Source organism: Megalops cyprinoides, chromosome 1, assembly GCF_013368585.1.
Source record: "Megalops cyprinoides isolate fMegCyp1 chromosome 1, fMegCyp1.pri, whole genome shotgun sequence".
NCBI classification, from domain to species: domain Eukaryota; kingdom Metazoa; phylum Chordata; class Actinopteri; order Elopiformes; family Megalopidae; genus Megalops; species Megalops cyprinoides.
This window is the reverse complement of record NC_050583.1, coordinates 12,981,566-13,001,695: the sequence shown is the minus strand read 5'-3', so window position 1 is coordinate 13,001,695 and position 20,130 is coordinate 12,981,566.

The window sequence follows — 20,130 nt, the reverse complement described above, 5'->3', positions numbered from 1 at the left end:
TCTCAGCATCTCGGCTGCCCAATTCTTATTGTTTGGCTGTCCTAGATCTTTCTCCGATGCTTCCAATTGCATGACTGCTGAAAGCCGCATCTTCAAGTAAGCCAATCAGGACTGACCTTAACAGAATCAGACCCATCCCTTTACTTCACCTTTTTAAGCTTTTAATAATGCTTAGGCCACCATCAGACAATGTGACAGATAAACATTGTCATCTCAATGTTAAGGACCCATCACAGTTAGGCTCATATGAGATGATCTCTGGATCTCTGGGCTCCTCAGCACCTTGTCTTACTTTCCAGGATGATAAACGAGAAAAGATTTGGGTGCTAGGATCCTGGGGGGGGGGGGGGGGGGGGGGGGGGGTGATGGGGTGCTGAGAGCACTCATTATCTTCAGACAGATGCCCCACACCAATCTGTTGTAGAGGTCACAAGAGCTCACACTGGCTTCACTACGGTGTTGGCTGCAGGTAAACAGGCTTGGTTGCCATGGTTTCTTAATGCTTCATTTGTCTTTTTTTTCCCCTGCTACTCCTGAAATGATGACATTCAGTAAACTGGAACCACCGCAGGGTTGGTTTGCATGAAGTTATGTATGTCTGGTTTCATCATACGTACATATGTTATAGCCAGAACTTTGCAACTATGCTATTTTCACATGTTCTTCCATAGAATTTCAGTATGAGTTCTCTGAACTCATATGCACATACAGTGCCAGTCAAAAGTTTGGACACACTTTTCTCTCTTTATTTTTACCATTTTCCACATTTTAGAATTATAGCAAATAAATCAAAACTATGAACCAACACAAATGGGATTATGCAGTAACCAAAAAATTGTTGTAAACAAATCGAAATTCTTATCTTTTAGATTCTTCAAAATAGCCCAAATTTTTTTTTAATAAAATTTTTCCTTGGAAAGAAATTAATACATAGGCATGAACTTCACGATTTATATTTGTCAAAGAAAAAAAGAAAAAGAATTTAAACATAAGTCTTAATCCAAACTTTTGATCAATACTGTATATGTACACAAACATCAATGCAGGTCATCATGATGCAAAGTGACCTGTTGGAGACAATGCAGACCAATGTAGCCGCCACAATGCAGGGTACTCTGCAGACCCGTATGGGCGTCCCACAGGAGCTCCGGCTATAATGAAGCCACGACACTGGGTCCTCAGTGGCATTCCAGCCCCAGGACACCACCCACGCAGCGCTCCACCGCCTATTAGGTCAGAGCGTGAATGCGGCCGCAGACATCATCCAGGCCGTTTGAGACATCATCCAAGCTTTCATTTGGAACCGTTTAAGTCGGAGAACTGAGACAGGACCTCGTGCGTCGGAGTCAGCTGGGATTTCTCCACCCATCTGCCCTGCTCTCTGAGAATGACGGCTCATTAGGAGCAATGCAGACACTGGGGCCAGTCTGATGAGGTGAGCGTCACCCGGCCGGCTCTCCTCCACTTCTGCTTAACGTGACATGACACTCGGTGGACGTTTTCAGTGGCATTCCCGCTCCGAGCGTGCTGCCGGAGGTGATAGAGTGAGGCAGGCTGAAGGTACAGCCAGAGCAGGGCTAGTTAGTCAGCTAACTGCCTGGCACAGATTTTGAGTGTTTGAATTGAAGTTAATTATAGCGCCTCTAATGTATTTAAACTTCGGACAGGTTATTTTTTTGACATCTTACACAGTTTTTTTTCCCGCTGACCGAGATCGACTGGAACACGCACACTTAGAAAAGAAAGAAAGCCTTGACTTACAGTGGATGGTGAGGTTTTAACTGTGCCCTGGGCAAATTATGATAGCTTTCTGCAATGCTGGGAATGTTTATTGTAAGTGATATCCGGTCTGAAAATCAGAGGATTTCCTTGATACAGTGAGCTACCATGGTAGCTGAGGGAGAACATCAGCCATGTGTCATGTAAAGCAGTACTGTGAAATTGTCTTATCCTCTAAGTTTATCTCCTGACACCCAGCATTGGGGGTTACAGAGTGACATCACTTCCTCTTGTACAGAATCTTCCTTTCTCTTAGCGAGATGCACTGATACTTTTTATTGCACAGTGGTAGGTTTTTTTTTACTTGACCACACGGAACCCAAAGGAGGCCAGAGGGTGTTCTGGGGTGTTCCAGAATTTCGTTCCATTAAATCCACAACTTTGTCAGCAGTTCATAATGACTGACAGGAGACCACCCTGTAAACTAATTCTGTAGATATGCATCTGAAAGATGGTGGATCATTGTTACACCCTGCCTCTTCCAAATGCTCCAATATCTCATAATCCAGCCAGCATGACACTTGCTTCAGATGTGGTGTCTGCCTCTCTCGAATGTGCAAACTCTTCAAAACATTTTTTTTGAAAAATGACTCAATTAACAAGATTGCCTGGAAGGAAGCTCTCCTTCCTCCTCAGCAAAAGCTGTGCAACAGAAGCAAAAAATATTCTCATTCTCATTCTCTAGCCCATTGCCATAATAGCTTCATTGTTTTGTATATCCCAAACTAAAATACTGTATTATAATAGTATAAGCTTTTAATGAAATTAATCTCAATAAAATCTTTCTCCTCTTCTGTCACGAGAAATGTCTTGGATAAAAGATTAACAACCCTCAAAACAGACCCTCACCATTTGTGGATTTTAAGTATTACTCATGTTTGTTACACGCACACACACACACACATATATATATATATATATTCATACATACATTAATCACTTTTTATTATATTATTACATTGCCTTACAGAAAATACAGTTGATTTGTGTCAATATCAAATAAATAGGAAATAACCTTCACATAGCGTTCTTAATTGGTAACATACAGTATTTTTAGATTTCCCCATTCATCTTGATCTCTAAAACGCATCTCTTGTGAATAATAAAGATCTACTGTACAGTTACCACTGTAATTACATGAAATGGTCAAGTGTACAGCAGTAATCGTTAAACATAATGTTTTTTCCTTTAAGTGAAATAAAACCATTGTTTATATAATGTAGTATCACACTTTATAGAATTACACTGTTAGAAAACATTAATAAACACGTTACCTCTTATTAATTAAGCACAACTATTTGTTAAATCTGTTAATAAAAAAGACTGCATGATAGTAGTAAACTCGAGAAAGATTTCCATTTGGTTGTTTGCATCCTAGGCTTTTCTATTAGGACTGCATTGTCTTGCATGCTTCATTTGTATATGGCAATGCAGCTCTAAACAGCCCAAAGTTATAAATAGGCATCGATAACAAAGCGTGACTGATGAATGCAATAATACATATGTATCCTCTCTGCATCTACAGCGAGCTATATGCTTGGTGTGGATAAAACATAAGGCTGGAATTGTTTTGTCTGTTCGGCGCGCGGGAGAAGACAGGATGAGGAATTGGAGGAGAGAACGGAGAGGCTGCGCCATTCTCCCTCGCACCAGCACAGTTGGAGAAGTGACAGCTCTGGCAGCTCGCCTGCTCCCTCATTTACAAAGAGCGAGGCAAACACGAATATTTAATTAGGGGACGCCACTGGTGGAATTATGAGGGATCGTCCGCTAAGAGGGGGACATTAACCTCTCGTTGAAAAGACGCGTAGAGGTGGCTGGAGGGGGTGGGGGAGTGAGGGAGAGAAGGAGAGAGAGAGAGAAGGAGAGAGAGAGAGAGAGAGAGAGAGAGAGAGAGAGAGACAGCCAGCAGCTTTGCATCGTAGGTCAGCTTCAGGTGACCCCTGCCTCCAAAGTGGATTGATCCCTGGCCCATCCAGCAGGACATATTTTTTTAGATTGTTACTCCGCTGCTAGATATACAGCAAAAGTACTGCATCTCTTTGGAAGAAAAACTTTAACATAATGGGTGTAAATTTCTTTGGATGGCATCCATCTGCTGGAATAACACTTCAGATCCTTGCAAATTATTAATGAGTTATGAATGCGACCTAATGTGCTGGAAATCTGTAGCAGATAGCAGAGTCCCAGCAACACCCATAATGCCTAACCTTTCAGTTTTAAAATCAACTTCTCCTTGACGTGAACACTGTGACAAGGGGAACTCTGGGGAATGGATTCCAAGTGATGGATTGCTTTCTAACATCACAACCGCTGTAAACCACAGTTATTTGCATTCATTGGGCAGTGTGTTGAATAACCAGAGGAGGACTGCTGTAGTCAGAACTGGAAGGAAAACTTTTTTGCCTGCGTATCTTATGTTCTTTGTTCTTTTCTTTAAAATTTTGAATGAATCCATCCCTAGAGGGCTCTGTGTGAGGAATCACTCATGGGGATTTTCACACCAATAGCTACTGCACACAACTTCTGTGATCCCTTCCACCCCTTCGCACACCAATTCAGTTCAATTTGAACTTGATATGAAAAACACAGTATCGTATTGCCAAAGCACATACACATACATTAATACACACACAAACAAGGCCAATGCGAATATTTTACATGTAAATCTTTCACGTTCTCAGTATTCAGATGATCTCCTTAAATGCACCAGTAAACCCTGTTGGGCACTGGGACGGAAGCAATCCTCCATGGTAATTTTTTCAACACCCTTGGGAACTCTCCCCTGGTATGTATTCTGCCTGAGATCTTAATGACCTAATTCTCAGCATACCTGATGGACTATAGCTGATATTGTGAAGGGTAATCTCTGATATCTGGCCCACTGAAGGCCTCCAGCCTCACACACTCACCAAATCCCCCAAACCCCCTCCGCCAGTTCCACCAACCACAGGAGGGGCCGAGTCAGTCTGCAGTATATTGTAACCTGTCATATTAGGTTCCGTCGTGCTTTATTGCTCCGCACAGACACGACTTCCACGGATGCACTTGTTTCTCCATGGCAACAGATTGATGATTAAATAAAGATTATCCTGTGTGCGACTGGGCTAACAGTCTCCTCTGGTGCCCAGGGGGACGACGGATGCCATGTGTCATTAGTCCTCTCACACAGACACACACCCCCAAAGTGACATGGGCCGCCTTCATATTTCCACCATTTTGCAATGCAGGGGGGGGCGATGGCCAAGGAGGTGGCATCTGTGGTGAAAATGGCAGACCGCTTTCAGAATCAGGAGTACAGAGACCACAACTAACAAGAAAACATAACACAATGAGCACAATTCTGTGACATAGCTCTTTGGAATAAGCAATGCGAGTGTTCATCAACGAGACCCGAGTCTTTCGGCACTGCAGGCATAATAATTCACAAGCAAAGCCTATTGTGCAACATCTGGAGGGAAATTAATGCAAAGATGGGACTGATAAAAAAAAAATATGATAGTGATCAAAAACCAATATCTGTTCGCACTACATAAACATGAGATGGAGCGCAAGCACACTAAAGTGATCGCCACAGTGTGGAAAGGACAAAATGGCTGACTGTTTCTTGCCCTGAGCACTACGTTCATGATGCCACCACCTCCATCCAAGCAGATCTGAGGCGCTGCAAGACCACCTGAGATGTGCGAATCATACTGAAGCCCTTTGCTCCTGAGTGGTTCTCTGTACCACACCATTGTATTGCCTGTGATAAGAAGAGGACCCACTGTAAGAGAGGTGACATGTGACTCATGACCTTCCTCCTTCCACCCCCTCCACTCCTTTGGCCCCTCCTGTGTCAGGCTGGAAGCTTTGCAACGCTAAGCACCGCCGTTGAGAGACAGTAATGAATTTCCACTATCAGGACTCCATGTTGTGGGGGGGGGGGGGGGGGGGGGGGGGGGGGTCTTTAAGGACGGCACAAGGACAAAACAGTACATTGGTGCTCCCTCGGTTCCCCCTCCATCTTTCTGATGACATGGTCAAGGCAACCCATGTGGGGACACAGCGTGGGCCCACCTCTCCCTGCAGCTACAGTGAATATCCAGCAGAGCACGTATCGCCCATAAAGAAGACGTTACCCAGCTGTCATCAAGAGACACACCCTGCGCAGACTGTAAGATCCCAGGTCGGTGTGCAGCAACAGGAACCTTACACCACCTTTCCAATTTGTGCTTTCACATTTATAGAGCATCACTCCCAGATTCAGAGGGGGACATTAAATATGATTTTTTTTTCAGCCTAATAATTTTTTTATGCATATTGGAGCAAACAAAACTGTTATGATTAAGAGGCATGTCCAAAGTTGAATTGAATAAATCAGATTTGTCCAAACATATATTCAATGAGTAATGAGAATGTGCCGAGTAAGTGTCCGGCAGTAAATTGCTTTGAAATGTTGATTTTGCCTCTGCAAGCACTGGCTTGAGCTTTTTGTGATTTCAACGTGCATTCACTTCTGCAGTGCAGTGCCTCAAGCCTGGAAATATGATGTTTTTTTTTTTACAAATTAGAAATTATTATGTGCATTAACTTTGAAATAATCTTTATACTTTAAATCATTTCTCAATAGTACATTTTTCCTATTAAAGCACATTGGTATTAAAGTACATTGGCATTTGCAAAATCGTAAAATGATTGCTTATATTTTTGCATTACCGCTGTTAAAGTGCAGGTTGGCTGACAGCTAAAGTATAGAGGTTTGAAACAGCATTTCTACAAATGATGGTGTCACACCAGAGGGTCGCTCACACCACTTTAGTACAGCCTGTGATTTGGGAATGAGAGCAGGTCAACAGCCTCACTCCACACCTCCCTCTGGAAAATGGTCTGCTTCGGGGACATGATGCAGAGGAAAATTTTTATGTGTTAAGAAAAGGAAATGATCAGTCCAGCACAGGGGATCAAGTGGGCAGTAGGGAGATAAGGACTTGACTAAAAGAAGCCAGCACTGAATTATTAATTACTAATGAATACAACACAATAAGAGGGTTCTGAAAATGACTTTGCCTGACCATCAAATTATGACTGACTGTTATCAGGAGAAAAGAAAATCTATACTCCAGTGGCGTCTTGCCAAGCTAATTAGGACCCACTTTGAATGGATAGCTAGGCCATTGAAAGTAAGTTAACCATGATGATCCCTAAACTACACCCAGCTGAAGAATTCATTCATTTAATCATTTAATATCAAAAAGCAAGATTCATTTCAATTAATTTTTTCTAACACTTTCAGAAATTATTCTGTACATCAACTTCAGCAGATAATTAGTTAATTAAAACTAACACTACCTTTTAGTTGTGCCTGGCTGGTTTTGATGTAGCAGAAAGTTATATGTACATGCACATACACACACACACACACACACACATACACACACACACACACACACACACATACACAAGCGCACACACACACACACACACACACAAACACACTCACGTGTTAATAAGTTCTGCCTCTCCTGTTAAGACCGGTTTGGCAGCCAGCTTGATAAAAAGCAGAGATAGGCCTGTTGATTGAAACAGGCTCATTACAGAAACTCGTTACCAACGGCTGAATATTCTTCCTCTCCCAGATGGCGACCGGAAGACCAAGAGAATTCCTCAAGACAAGCTAGGCTGTGTTGCCATGGTAACGGGCTCAGACAACATGTCTCCTCAGAGAGCACAGGGGAATGTGTACTGTCTCCGTGAGTGTATGTGTTTGCGGGTGCTTTGGTGTCTGGGACCCTTGGCCACTCTAGTGTTTTATGAATACCTTACTGGTTTGAACGTGGTTCTGAACGTTCAGTGTTTGTGTCCACGCTCAACACCAATGACAGATGTGTCCAGCCACCCGTTTTTCAACCCAGCTCTGAAGACTTTTTTGAAAAACGGTTCTAATTGCGGCTGTAGCTGTAGCCTCACATTCTAAAGATGTGCAGAATCCCCAGTAATTAGAAATTAGCATGATTCGACATCAGGTTACAGTGCGCCAGCCTGTAAACTGCTTTGTGAAGCTTAGCACCTGACAAAATAGACAGGCAATTCATTTGTCAGTTTCATCCCTCTAGAATCATGTTAACATTAACAGTTTCCGATAACAGTCTCTTGATAGCTGACAACAACCACTTCAACCAAACAGACAAAAACAGAAGGTGCTGGAGAGACAGCCTTTATTTGTAAATGGTGAGAAACGCATCTGTGTACGGCTGACTCTATTACCAGCTGACTCAGCTGGGATTCTACAGCTGTCTAGGTAGTGGATGCAGCACCACCACTTTCAGAGTGCGACAATGAAAACTCCAAAAGCTATTCCGTCGTAACTTTAATATCTTCGCGCCTTTACACCCTTGCGTCTGAGCACGAGAATGTGTCAATGTCCTCCTCTTTCTTACACTTCCCATGTTAGCCTAGCATGTCAAATCGGGACATTTGAATTGTGTGCTTTGAAATCATTCTCATTATCACACTCAGTATTTGATCTAATGCAAATTATAATGCATACACAACACAAACAACACACACACACACACACACACACACACACACACACACGTACTGGTGCGGAGCATTGAGTACAGAAAGAGAAGAGAACAGGGAGAAAGGAGTCAGAAAGATATGCATGACTGAATAAACGCTGACATCAAACAGAGATCTCAAGTCAAGGGAGATGACAGTGGAGACTCGCTGCCACTTAGGTTTCCCTCTGGTCATCTGTCGCTCTCTCTCTCTTTCTCTCTTCTCTCTCTCTCGCTTCTTCACCGTGCCCCTTTCGCTATCTCCCACTGGTTCCCTCCATTCTTGGCTGACTGATTCTCTCACTCTTCTGCTTCCCAGCTTTTCCCACGGAGAGAAAGAGAGGGGGAGTGGTGGTGTGCCTGGCTTCTGTGAATCTGCAGTCAATATTTCTCTGTTGAAACAATCTGGTTCCAGAGAAAGGCTCAGTTGGACTCGCTGGACTCGCTGAAGCAGAGGTGATTTTGCTCATTCTCAAATGCAAAGACTAAGAGAGAGACACAGAGATTTCATCTCAGAGCTAATGGACCAGGGCACAAACTAGGCAATCTGTGCTGTGCAAAGTGTTTCTTTTTCTGGTCTGTCTCACATTGCACAGTATGTGAAAGAGAACATGCCTATCATTCAGACATAAATAACTGATTCAAGCCTAGTATATGATTAGCTATGTACTCATCAGTCAAACAAAAACAGGAAACTGAGTAAGCAATTACATCATTACATGAAGTTTACAACAGTATTGGTTAATTTGCATTACATATAAAAGACATGTGTCCATTATATATTTTATTTGTCATTTTTAACTGCTAAAACTTAGCCTAATATCTCCAGTCTGTGTAGTATGCTCGCCAGCATTTCTATCACAGTTAAGATGTGCCTCAAAACCTACTGACTCTCTCTTCCCCTTCTTGTTGAATAAGGGCTCTGCGCTGAGCATATTATGAGTTTAATTCTGTGAAGAGATTGGTTGCAATCTGACTGAAACCGGATTTTTAATGCCTTAAGCGCAAATCCCTTCACTTCCGTTAAAAGTGCTGACTGTGGATATGTGATACATTCCACACATTCCTTGTAAAAGGAAACATATTAAATGGCCCAAGGGATGCAATACAAATGACTTCAGTGTCCGACATCTCATTCAGCCCCCTCTGCAAATGACACTGTACATGCTGTTTCTGGAATGCGGTAGGCATTTCAGTACATGCAGGAACCCTTCTGAATAAAAGTCAGAGAAAGATGGCCTCTATGAGGTCCACATCTAGCCAGACAATGGATTATGGATGGCTATCTTTGTAAGGCCATCTGAATCATAATCATCACCGTGACCTATTCCACTGGACTGGGAGTTCCTAACTGTACCACTTCACTCTGGGTGAATATGACTGGGTCAGCACAAAAACCTCCCACCCCCATACTCTTTAACGCAACATCGACTCACCCAACTGTACCGTGTTTCCTTTTCACCCTTATGTTTGGTCAAGCATTTTATCTCAGCATATGGTATTCTGTTGCTCCTTTAGGTAAAAGAAGACCTTTTTAAACCGGGAACAGCTGCAGCTCCTGCATATTGTGCTGGAGGCAGACTGTCCAAAGAGGCTCTGTCCCTGAGCTATACAGGTGTTGGAGGAGAGGACAAAACAAGCCCAGAGCAAGAGAGTGGATTGATGTGGACCGGGAGAGCTAATTGCATTATTAATAGGGAGAGTCCCCAGCATTTGTAATGCTAATATCAACAGCGGAAGGCAGACCTTTTTTTAATGCGGCTGCTCTCTGTGAAGACATGAATGGCTGTGGTTTGTTTCCTTGTGGCGCTTAGATCTTTGTTCTGCAATGGGAGGTTTCATTTGGACCACTCCTCTTTCATTTTAATTTTTCCCTTTTTCATTGGAGTGATGTGACGAATAGGCCTCAGCACTGACCTGAGACAACCGTTTTCTTTATAACTGACGGAGTCCTTTAGTAAATGGTTTTTCTGGTCTGTAGAGATTTGACAGCAGACATCAGGACCGAATGAGTAAATCCAAATCAAGCTCACCTGTGAGTGCCAGTGCGACATTGGTTATTCACAAATAATAATGTCTTCTTCTGATCCTTGGCAGCCTTGGTAGTGTTGGAATTGAAATGTTACGAATTGATTTGTTCAAACCACACTGACATTTTAAATTAATTAATAAATTTTTTTTTAATGCAAAAATGCAGGTCTCCAATTTCCAGTTGTGAGATGAAAATGAGGCAGAAATGTTGAGAATCTGAAATAATCCACGTGACTGAACATTCGACACAAATGATGTTCATGTGACTTCATTCTGACATGTGACTTTCCTTGGCATCTTTACTCAGAAACGTGACTTAACTTTTTTTTTTTCAGATTTATTATTTCGGATAAATGATCTCATTTCAAAATGGATCAGACAAAATGAAGCTGCTGTGTGTAATTTGTACACTGACAATGATTTCAAATTGATATATTCAAAACTATTTTTATCACAAGAGAGGAAGACATGCAGAATAGAAGGGCTGCAGCTTTACCTCAGTAAATGGTTAAAGAAAATAGGATTCTAACTCACTCATGCCTGATAATTGTAACAAATGAGCATTAACGTCTAGCTCCATCATCTTGAGAAGTCAATACTCCAGTGCTGACGGACATAGAGAAATTGAGCGAGAGAAAGGCATTGTGCAAAAATGAATGCCATCATAAACTCTACACTGGATTACAAACAGGATTTATGAGGAAAATACAGTGGTATTATATCGCGCAAGGATGATTTTGAGGATGCAGAACATGCTTCAATTTCAGCTCGTTTTTGAATGATTTTAAAATCATGACATTGGTATGAAGTGTGTGTGTGTGTGTGTGTGTGTGTGTGTGTGTGTGTGTGTGCGTGTGTGTGTGTGTGTGCATGTGTGTGCATGTGTGTGCATGTGTGTATGTGGATGTGTGTGTGGGTGGGTATGTGTGCATGCATGCACATCCGTATCTTTTTGTAAGTCTTATAATACAGCTGAATCTGGAAGCACATCACAGTTCTATAAGTTACAGTATCAGGTTTTTCCTGATCAATGCTGAACCTGGACACAGGAAACTGGGATACAGAAGACAGGCATAGAAATATATAAAAATGGACAGCTTGCCTGGTAGTAGTTCCTTTTCTCTCAATAAGCCATCTATCAACAGAATAGTTGCAAGAGACAACACAGTCATAAAGCATGATATCTAGTTCAGTGGGTGTACTGTGTATGTGTCAGTATTTCCTCCTAATCATAAGGCAGCGCCCTACTCGGTCCAATGTGATTTGCCAATTCAATTGTCACTTCTAAGGCTTGCACAGATTAATTGTTTCATGAACACTTCCAGTTCTATGCGCAAGTTCTCCCTTTAAACCTACTCTCCATTGACTCTGAACAGCAATTTCCTGCATGAATACAATGCTGTTAAAAAAAAAAAACTGTGCAACGCGCAAAAGAGACTGGTGACGTCTTTTGTGTTTGTAGTCTGCAGTAATGAGGGTTAACGCTCTTTTGAATTACTCCCAGATCCAGATAACAGATATCAATCAGCCCATATCAAGCAGAATCGGTTATCTGGGTCATTCAAGGTGAGGGGGATCAAACGGAGAAGTTCAGACTTCTTTCACTCTCTGTGAGCTCCTGTGGCATGACAAAGGCTGCTGCCAGCTGACTGCTCCAATATTAATGCAAATATGAGAACGCGGGAACAGCCGCTTCAATAATAGATAGACTCTGTCTGTTCCTCCAAAGCCCCCCCCCCCCGACTGACCTGCCATTTGCACAGAAATACTTTAGATAAATAAGATATTTGACTTTACGTCTTAGGCCTTCCTACTGGAGTGCTTTGGATCATGGGATCTAGGTAGGTACAGTAGAAAAAGGCAGACTAACTTTGAAAGCAGTTTTCAGCAGATTTTGAGCTCTTTGACACGTCATTGCATGTTATGCTTTTGCTCTGTGCCTATGGCGATGTCTCAGATTCTTAAAATTATTTACATGATACAGATGCTCCAGTTGACAGAATTGTTAGTTGGGGACCATGGTAATGTCATAGGACCTTTTATGCCTGCGTACCTTCCTGTATTTCCAACTCCTTCTTCTTATCCACCTCTGTCTTTGTCTCCCTTTCCCCCCATCCCTCCCTCCCTCTATCCCTGTCTCTTCTTGCCGGCACACTGTCTTTCAGCCATTCCCTCCCTCAAATTCACTGTTGTCTATGACTTTAACACCCTCCCAATCTGTCGATGACGGTCTGATGCAACAACAGCAAAATAACTCTCATGGCCTAATGATGAGAGGTCAAAGCATGTCACCTACAAGTCTTTGTCATGTTTACTTTTCAAAATCAGTCTGAATATATGTTTCTCCATTCTCCGCACAGCATATCGTCACCATTACATTATTTACATTATTTTGCTTATTTTCTTTGATTTTAACTGGGTGTTTCACATTTTGAGGTAAGGACCGCTCAAACTGTGCTGAAGTTGAAAATATTTCTTGTAGTGTTGTGCACAGTATACTAAACTCCTAGCTCACACTAATAGTATGTCTTATTGCTAAGCTAAATGTCTTAATGTTCCGAACTTATTCTAATTATTTTGACAGACTGCTGTGTGTGCGTGTGCGTGCGCGCGCGTGTGTGTGTGTACTTGTGTGTGTGTGTGTGTGTGTGTGTGCGTTTGTGTGCGTGTGTGTGTGTGTGTGTGTGTGCGTGTGTGTGTGTGTGTACTTGTGTGCGTGTGTGTGTGTGTGTGTGTGTGTGTGTGTGTGTGTGTGTGTGCGTGTGTGCGTATGTGTGTGTGTATGAAAGAGAGAGAGCAATACCTGGAAAATCTGAAATTGTACTTGTTAATGGCATAATTCGACTAAGTCGTGTTGAGCCCTGCTGGAAGTCTGATGTTCCCGTCTCTTTCAATTAAAGTCTAAACATTCCTCAACTGTCATCTCTCCACCCCTCCCTCCCCGTGTCTCTCTCTTCCTCCCCTTTTGATCCACCTCTCTTCCCTCATTTACGCTGCAAACCAGATCTTTCAAAGGAGTTCTTCTCCTTCATTCGTTTTTGCATGTTGTCGAGCGTCGCATGTTGTCAGGGAAACATTTGCGCTGTGCAAAGAGGGACCCCTCTGTGAGCCAGAGGACAGGGAGCACTGTGTCAGAACCCGGGCCAGAGAGATTGGCCTGTCCCTGCCTATTACTGTCACACTGCACCTACTGAAACAGGAGAGCGAGAGGGACAACCACTCGACTCATCACTCCACATTTCAACACTTACACAGCTGGCAAAGGGAGAGGAAGACAAAGGCACTGGCTGTGAAGAGAGAAGAGAAGAAGTTTAGAGAAGTTTGGAGCAGACAGAGAATGAATAACAGAAAAAAAAACTAGGCTGAGAGATGGATGAAAGAGAAGAGAGATGCAGCAAGGGACACATCTTTGATGATATTTCAAAAGAGGGTGGCTGAGCCTGTACGTCGTTCATTCACACACTCACACATGCCAAACACACACACACACACACACACACACACACACACACACACACACACACTTGCACTAGCATCAAATCAATCAAAAAGAGAAGTTACTAATCTTCAAATGCATTAATATATAATTTAATTGCATTTATTTCATTCTTTTCATTTCATGATCAAAAGTGATCAGGAATGGGATAGATCCTGTCATGGACACCCGGTGTTGCCTGGGATGACACTATTAAAAACTCTAAATACTAGACTCTGTATTTATTTTGTCACTTAATATTCAGGCAAACCACATTTATAAAAATTTTTATTCATGGACCTTTCATCACATACAATCACAAAGCCAGTGCCTGATACACTTTCAGTACTGAAGGGTAAATCTTTACAGGAACGATATCATATTGATGGTGGAAGCTAAGTGGACATAGTCAATTAAACTACAACCACTGCTACTACTGTTACTATGCTACTATAAAGTTGTGCATGCACTTAGGTGCCCCTGTTATGACCCCTTTCACTTTACAAAAGAAGAGATTTATGCAACACTTTACATTGGATTTGAACTTGTAACCTTCTGGTCACAAATCAATTTCTCTCATAGCTACACCACCCTGCCATTAGAGATCAAGGCCGTTATGTTGCTCCTGCATGTCTGCTCAGATCATCAAACTGTAATTCATACATTTCTTTGACAGATATATAACAAATTACAGATATTTAACAGGTATTTAAATATCTGAGGTTCCCTGTACAGCCAGGGAATGCACTCCTATATACTTTCACAGCTGCATCAGCAGTGGAGGAGGAGTGAAAGAGGCAGCTGCATCTACACCCACACCTTCAATCTCACTGGGTGTCTCTCTGAAACAGCTTACCGTGCTGTAGTCTCAACCCCCAGTCCCTGTCATCTAATAAGGCAAAGTTTCATAAATGATGAGAGAGGGAGATAAATGGAGAGAGGGGATGAGGTAATGGGAGAGCGGGATGAGAGAGAGATAGAAAAGGAGAGAGAGGAGCTACCTGTTCTGCAGTGAGGAGAGGATGAAAGCTGATGTACAGCACTGCGAGACACGTGGGCTCTATTTTTACCAAATCCTGCCCTTTCATCTCCACACTGCAAATTCTTCACACTCCCGAGTCATTTTTATTCCAACATTTGCTCATTCCTACAATCTTTGTTCTTATTTTTTTTCTGTGTATATTTCTCTTACTATCTCTCTCTCTCTCTCTCTCTCTCTCTCTCTTTTTCTGAGTTGCAGATTTTTTGGCATAGCCATGGTAACAGCATTCTAAATATAATATACAGTGTTAACATACACACGCATGCAAGTATTACACATGAACACCGAACAAGGTATCTTGAGGCTAAAGAAAGATTTTACGTACATCGAGAGGGAAGATCTGAAACTGACTGCCTCACAGCGGGACCAACAATCACCTCTGTAAACATGTAATGACTCTGATCCATTGATATTATACTGAAATATTCTTTTTATTTGTTTAGCTCTAGTATGTTGTTTCATTCACAATACAGTCAACTGATTAATTGAGTTAAAACACCGATGCCTTTACAGTCACTTCAATTACTGCTATGCGCTTATGAAATAAGGGAAATCTACATTTTCAGCTGCTGATGTGTTTTGCTCTCCGTTTTGGCAATACTGCAAGAGTTGGCTTTGCCAAAAAGTGCTTAAACTGAAATTAAAGAGAGAGAGAGGGGGAGAGATAGCAGTTCCACAGCTGTGCGGTGAGCTTGCACCGTATCGGAGCTGCGGCTGCTGCTAATGATATTGTTACTATACTATCTGGAACTTCCTGAAAGAGAGTGCTCTGATGGAGGCCATGCTGCTTGGCACAGCATGTGCCTCTCTTTATGGACTTACTGCTCTTAACAGGAGTCCGCACCATAATAGACAGCCTCAGTGATCTAATGCGCCCATTACCCGAAGTGATTCATTTTTTCCCTAAAACAGATTAGGGGTTCGTCTTTCAGAAAAATGACGTATATGTTTAGCGTGCACATACTACAAGAAGCACCGCCACAACGATCAGGTTGCTCTCGTGCACTCGCGAACAACCTTCCCAGACGCATTGATAAATAACAGCAGGAGAAAGAGTGTTTGCTTCACACTGCATTTTTAGTACAAACTCACTGTGGATGTGACCAATTCTGTAATATTACTGTCGTACCAGAATTCCGTAAAACCTGGCAATGGCGAAGGCCATCTAAGGTAACAAGATGCTTTCAGGCATCCATTGAAACACCTGTCACTTCTAACTTGCCGGGTTTTAAGCTGGGTTGATTAGCTCACCTACAGCTCCAATTGTGTGGGCATCACTACACAGACAATGATCACTCAAGCTCTAGGCTAATTAGCTAATGACACTCATTTGTAATTGACTTCTATGATATGAGCATAGAAAAGGTCGGGTGGGTATGGAACCCTTAGAGGAGCGGCTTTCTCAAGATTTCCGTAGCTCTCTTATGAGTGATCTCTGCTGCTCCTCTAACACAAGTGAGTTCAGACACTACATGGTCCTAAGGCCACTTGAATCAGAGTATATACCGTAACAGCAAGACGTCCTCAAGGACCATACTTTACTGTGCTACCCTCTTCGCTTCACTCAGTTCAAAAAACCACTACAAACAATAGTCCAACACCAAGACCCATTAAAAAAAGCTGTACCTGTACCTGAGTTATTTCCTAATGCAAGAATCATTTCACTGAACATTAACATCTGAAAGGACTAAAAAAGAAAAAAAAAACTCCAAATAGCATTAACGATCCCAGTGAATTAGGCTGAAGTACAATACAGCTGTCAGCGTATTCCTCAGAGTTACAGCCATGCTTCCAATAAATTTACATTTACATTTACATTTATTTATTTAGCAGACGCTTTTATCCAAAGCGACTTACAAAAGTGCATACAGCAAGTATAGCGACAGTACGGGGACAGGATGTGTACAGTTCCACAATTAGACAGTTCTCAGCTGAGAGCAAGGTCTGTTTGAGGACACAGTACTATCAGATTTGTACGATTACAGCCTATAGGGCAACTAATACGATACACCTTCAAACGGCAAACTTCAAACGGCGCAATGAGCATCAGGGTAAAGGCAGCAACAAGAAACAATTTAAAAAGCACAATTTAAAAAGCACAGCAATTTACGACAGCACTGATTGGGGGGGGCAGCAATTGTGTGCTGGGTCAGTCCAGGTAGAGTCTGAAGAGGTCTTCAGGCCCCGTCTGAAGGAATGGGGTGAAGAAGAAATTAGGTGGCAGTGCAGCCAGGTGCTGTATGTGCTTGCATTAGCTGGAGCCAGAGCCAGCTGGGCTTTGCCATCTCCGGCATCTCTACCGAGGACCACCTCTGCGAAGCCTGGGAGAAGACCGAACTGGGAGAGAGCGTAACAGCAGAGAGAGGCGGCGGGCATCACAGACAACGCTAATGACGGTGCTGGCGACAGGGCGCGGTAATTGCAGGATGCCGCTCGCCTTTGAAAGTGCTTGCTCACCTAAGTTTACCCTTCGCCCCGCGAGGCCCACGCCACCGCTGCGCCGGAACAGAGAGCACATTAATTCAGCTTCTAGGCACACAGCGGGCAAGGAGGCATGACACTGATGGCTATTGGCAGCCAGCGTCCAGTGGGGAATCAAACTATGTTGGGGTGAGCAGCAGGGGAAGATTTCAGTGCCGGTCCGACCTGGGGTTAAGGAAAATCCACTGTAACCATGTGCTGCTGTTTCTGGGTTTTAATCAAATTCCTATCCCTCATTCTCTCTGCACCAGGTTGTTTGTTTACTGTATTCTTCACCAATAAAAAGAACAACCTTTATTTCATATCTACTTCGTTTTTAATGGCACCTTATCCACTTTCATGAATAAAACATTGGCAAAAACTGATGCATATTTTCATTTAAAATACACATTTTCGGATATATTAGCAGGTATTTAAAAGTACATAATATGCAATACATTCCAGAAGTATAGATTCAGCAGCAAATGTGCGGCTTTGCAAAGGTATAACGATAGGATGCAAATCTATCAGAGGCGTACTGCAGGGGTCTGCACCGGGACCAGTACTCAGTCCTCCAGGTTTACTGTTGCTTATTTGAGTCTGAACGGAAAAGGAACACGTAGCAATACAACTTGCCATCACTCAACCAGGTCTAGACTGAGACGATATCAATGTTATTGACCACTGAGGTAAATAACGTGTTACCATGGCAACCGGGCATCCTGGTGGGCCCGGGGTGTCCGGCTATTTGTTGTAAATTACTTCTAAATAGCCATATTGAGCCAGCTGCAATCATTTGCAGCATTAGGAAACTGACACGTTAATAGTGCCAATAAACCCAGCATGGCTGGTACCGTTGCGCGTGGAGGCAGGTGACCCGCGACCCGAAACCTGCAGCAAAGCGAAGCGTGCCAAAGGATGAAAAGGGCAGACGGAGATCTAACACGTACAGTGGCGCTAAAGCGTTTAGGAAGGATAATAGACACGGCCGAGAGCCCGGCCTGCGTTCATCAAATACGGCGGGACTCACTGTAGACGCGGCGCGTGCATCGGGATCTTTGAGACCCCCTTGATGAAAGGTACAGGTATAATGAGATTTTCACATCAATGAGCCAGCTGGCTGCTGCCTCTCATCCGATGCCTCTCTGATGTTATTCCCGCGCCTGTTTTACCACTTTTCCAATTTGGTGTGCCTTTGGCAGGGGTCCCGCTGCGCCCGTGCCAGCACACCTCACAGCCTGCTTCAGGGACACCCTGGGGAGAAGGACACCGAGCCCTTCAGGAGCCAGGTCGCATGGAACCGAGGGGAACAGGGAAAAGAGCCGCAGCCTCCATGGATTGTCATGTTCGATATGTAATTGAATGTAGCAAGTCCTTTGCCTTTTCGTTTCCCCCGTGAGAGAGTACTCAAGCATTATTTTGTGTATGTGACCACGACAGCGACGAGGAGGAAGAGTCTGGGCAGTGAATCGTGGACACGGTGTACTGTAGCACTGCTTGCAGGCCTTTTGGGAGACGGATGTGTTTGGTTGTGTGTAGGGGTGTGAGTGTACGTGTGTGTGTGTGTGTGTGTGTGTGTGTGTGTGTGTGTGTGTGTGTGTATGTGTGTGTGCATTTGTTTAGTTGTTTGTGATTGGGTACGTGCCACTTCACCAACTCCACTGCTGGCTGGCTGAACGACCCAGCAGATAACAACAGAAAATGTACAAACAACAGCAGGTGTAAAAGGGGGAACGAAACCAAGATGCTTTACCTCCTTATTTACCTGTTTCCTCACACCGTCTGGTTCATAAGGCTACAAACAGAAATCAATAGCCAAGGTTGGCCCTGGTTTCTAGCAGTAATCCCTCCCATGTGTGTCTGTGCGCACAGAGATGGCTGCGGTCTTACCCTCACAAGCCCAAAAACATCCATGTACACAGCTCATGTTGTACGGCTGGATTAAGGGGAATCTCGCTGGTAGATTAGGGAACACATGCCATACTGTAATTAATTTCTGTAATTAAAACGACCAGGCTCAGCCGCAATGCACTATTTATACATAAACTAATCTCCGCCTTGGAAGGCAAGAGAGAAATCCCATCCCCTCAATTATGAGGGAATGAGGGAGAAGCATCTAACAGGGAGAGACGTGTGTTTGTATGCAGAGTACAGTTTACACAGCAGCATCTCCCATTCCTCTACTTTCCATCTTAAATATGAATCTCTGACCTTTCAGTATACCGTAGCAAAGATGTATAGAAGCAATCGCTGCAGAATATTATAATAAATCCGTGTAAACTGTCTGAAGTTTTAGACCGGCAGCTACCCTCTTACTTTTATTGCAGTACTTCATTTATCAAAGAAATTGGCAATGAGGGTATGCCGTAATTTATCTTAGCTTTGTGAAAATTCATAATATCATGGTTTACCATGCAGAATTGTGCTAATAAATTTGCTCTACAGAGAGAGTTCTACCGCATATTAAGGCTTTAAGTTTAAAAAAAAAAACTAAACCAGAAACTTTCAACCAAATCACTACAAAAGTATTTAACTAATAACTCCAAAAAATATCCTTGGCATTTTTTTACCTGTAATATAATTTCAGAAGCACCCAAACATCTTTTAGAGCTTTAACAATTACAAGAGTTACACTATTTAAGCTTGTGATAATGAGCTTTTATCTTGAAAAAAACATCTCCAAAAGACACCTGATGTTAATATTAACTGTGCTTTATTGTTCAGTTTGCCAGGAAATCTCAGCTCAATACAGAACTGAAAATGGCAGAATTGGTCGGCTTACAAAGCAGTAATTCCCCAAT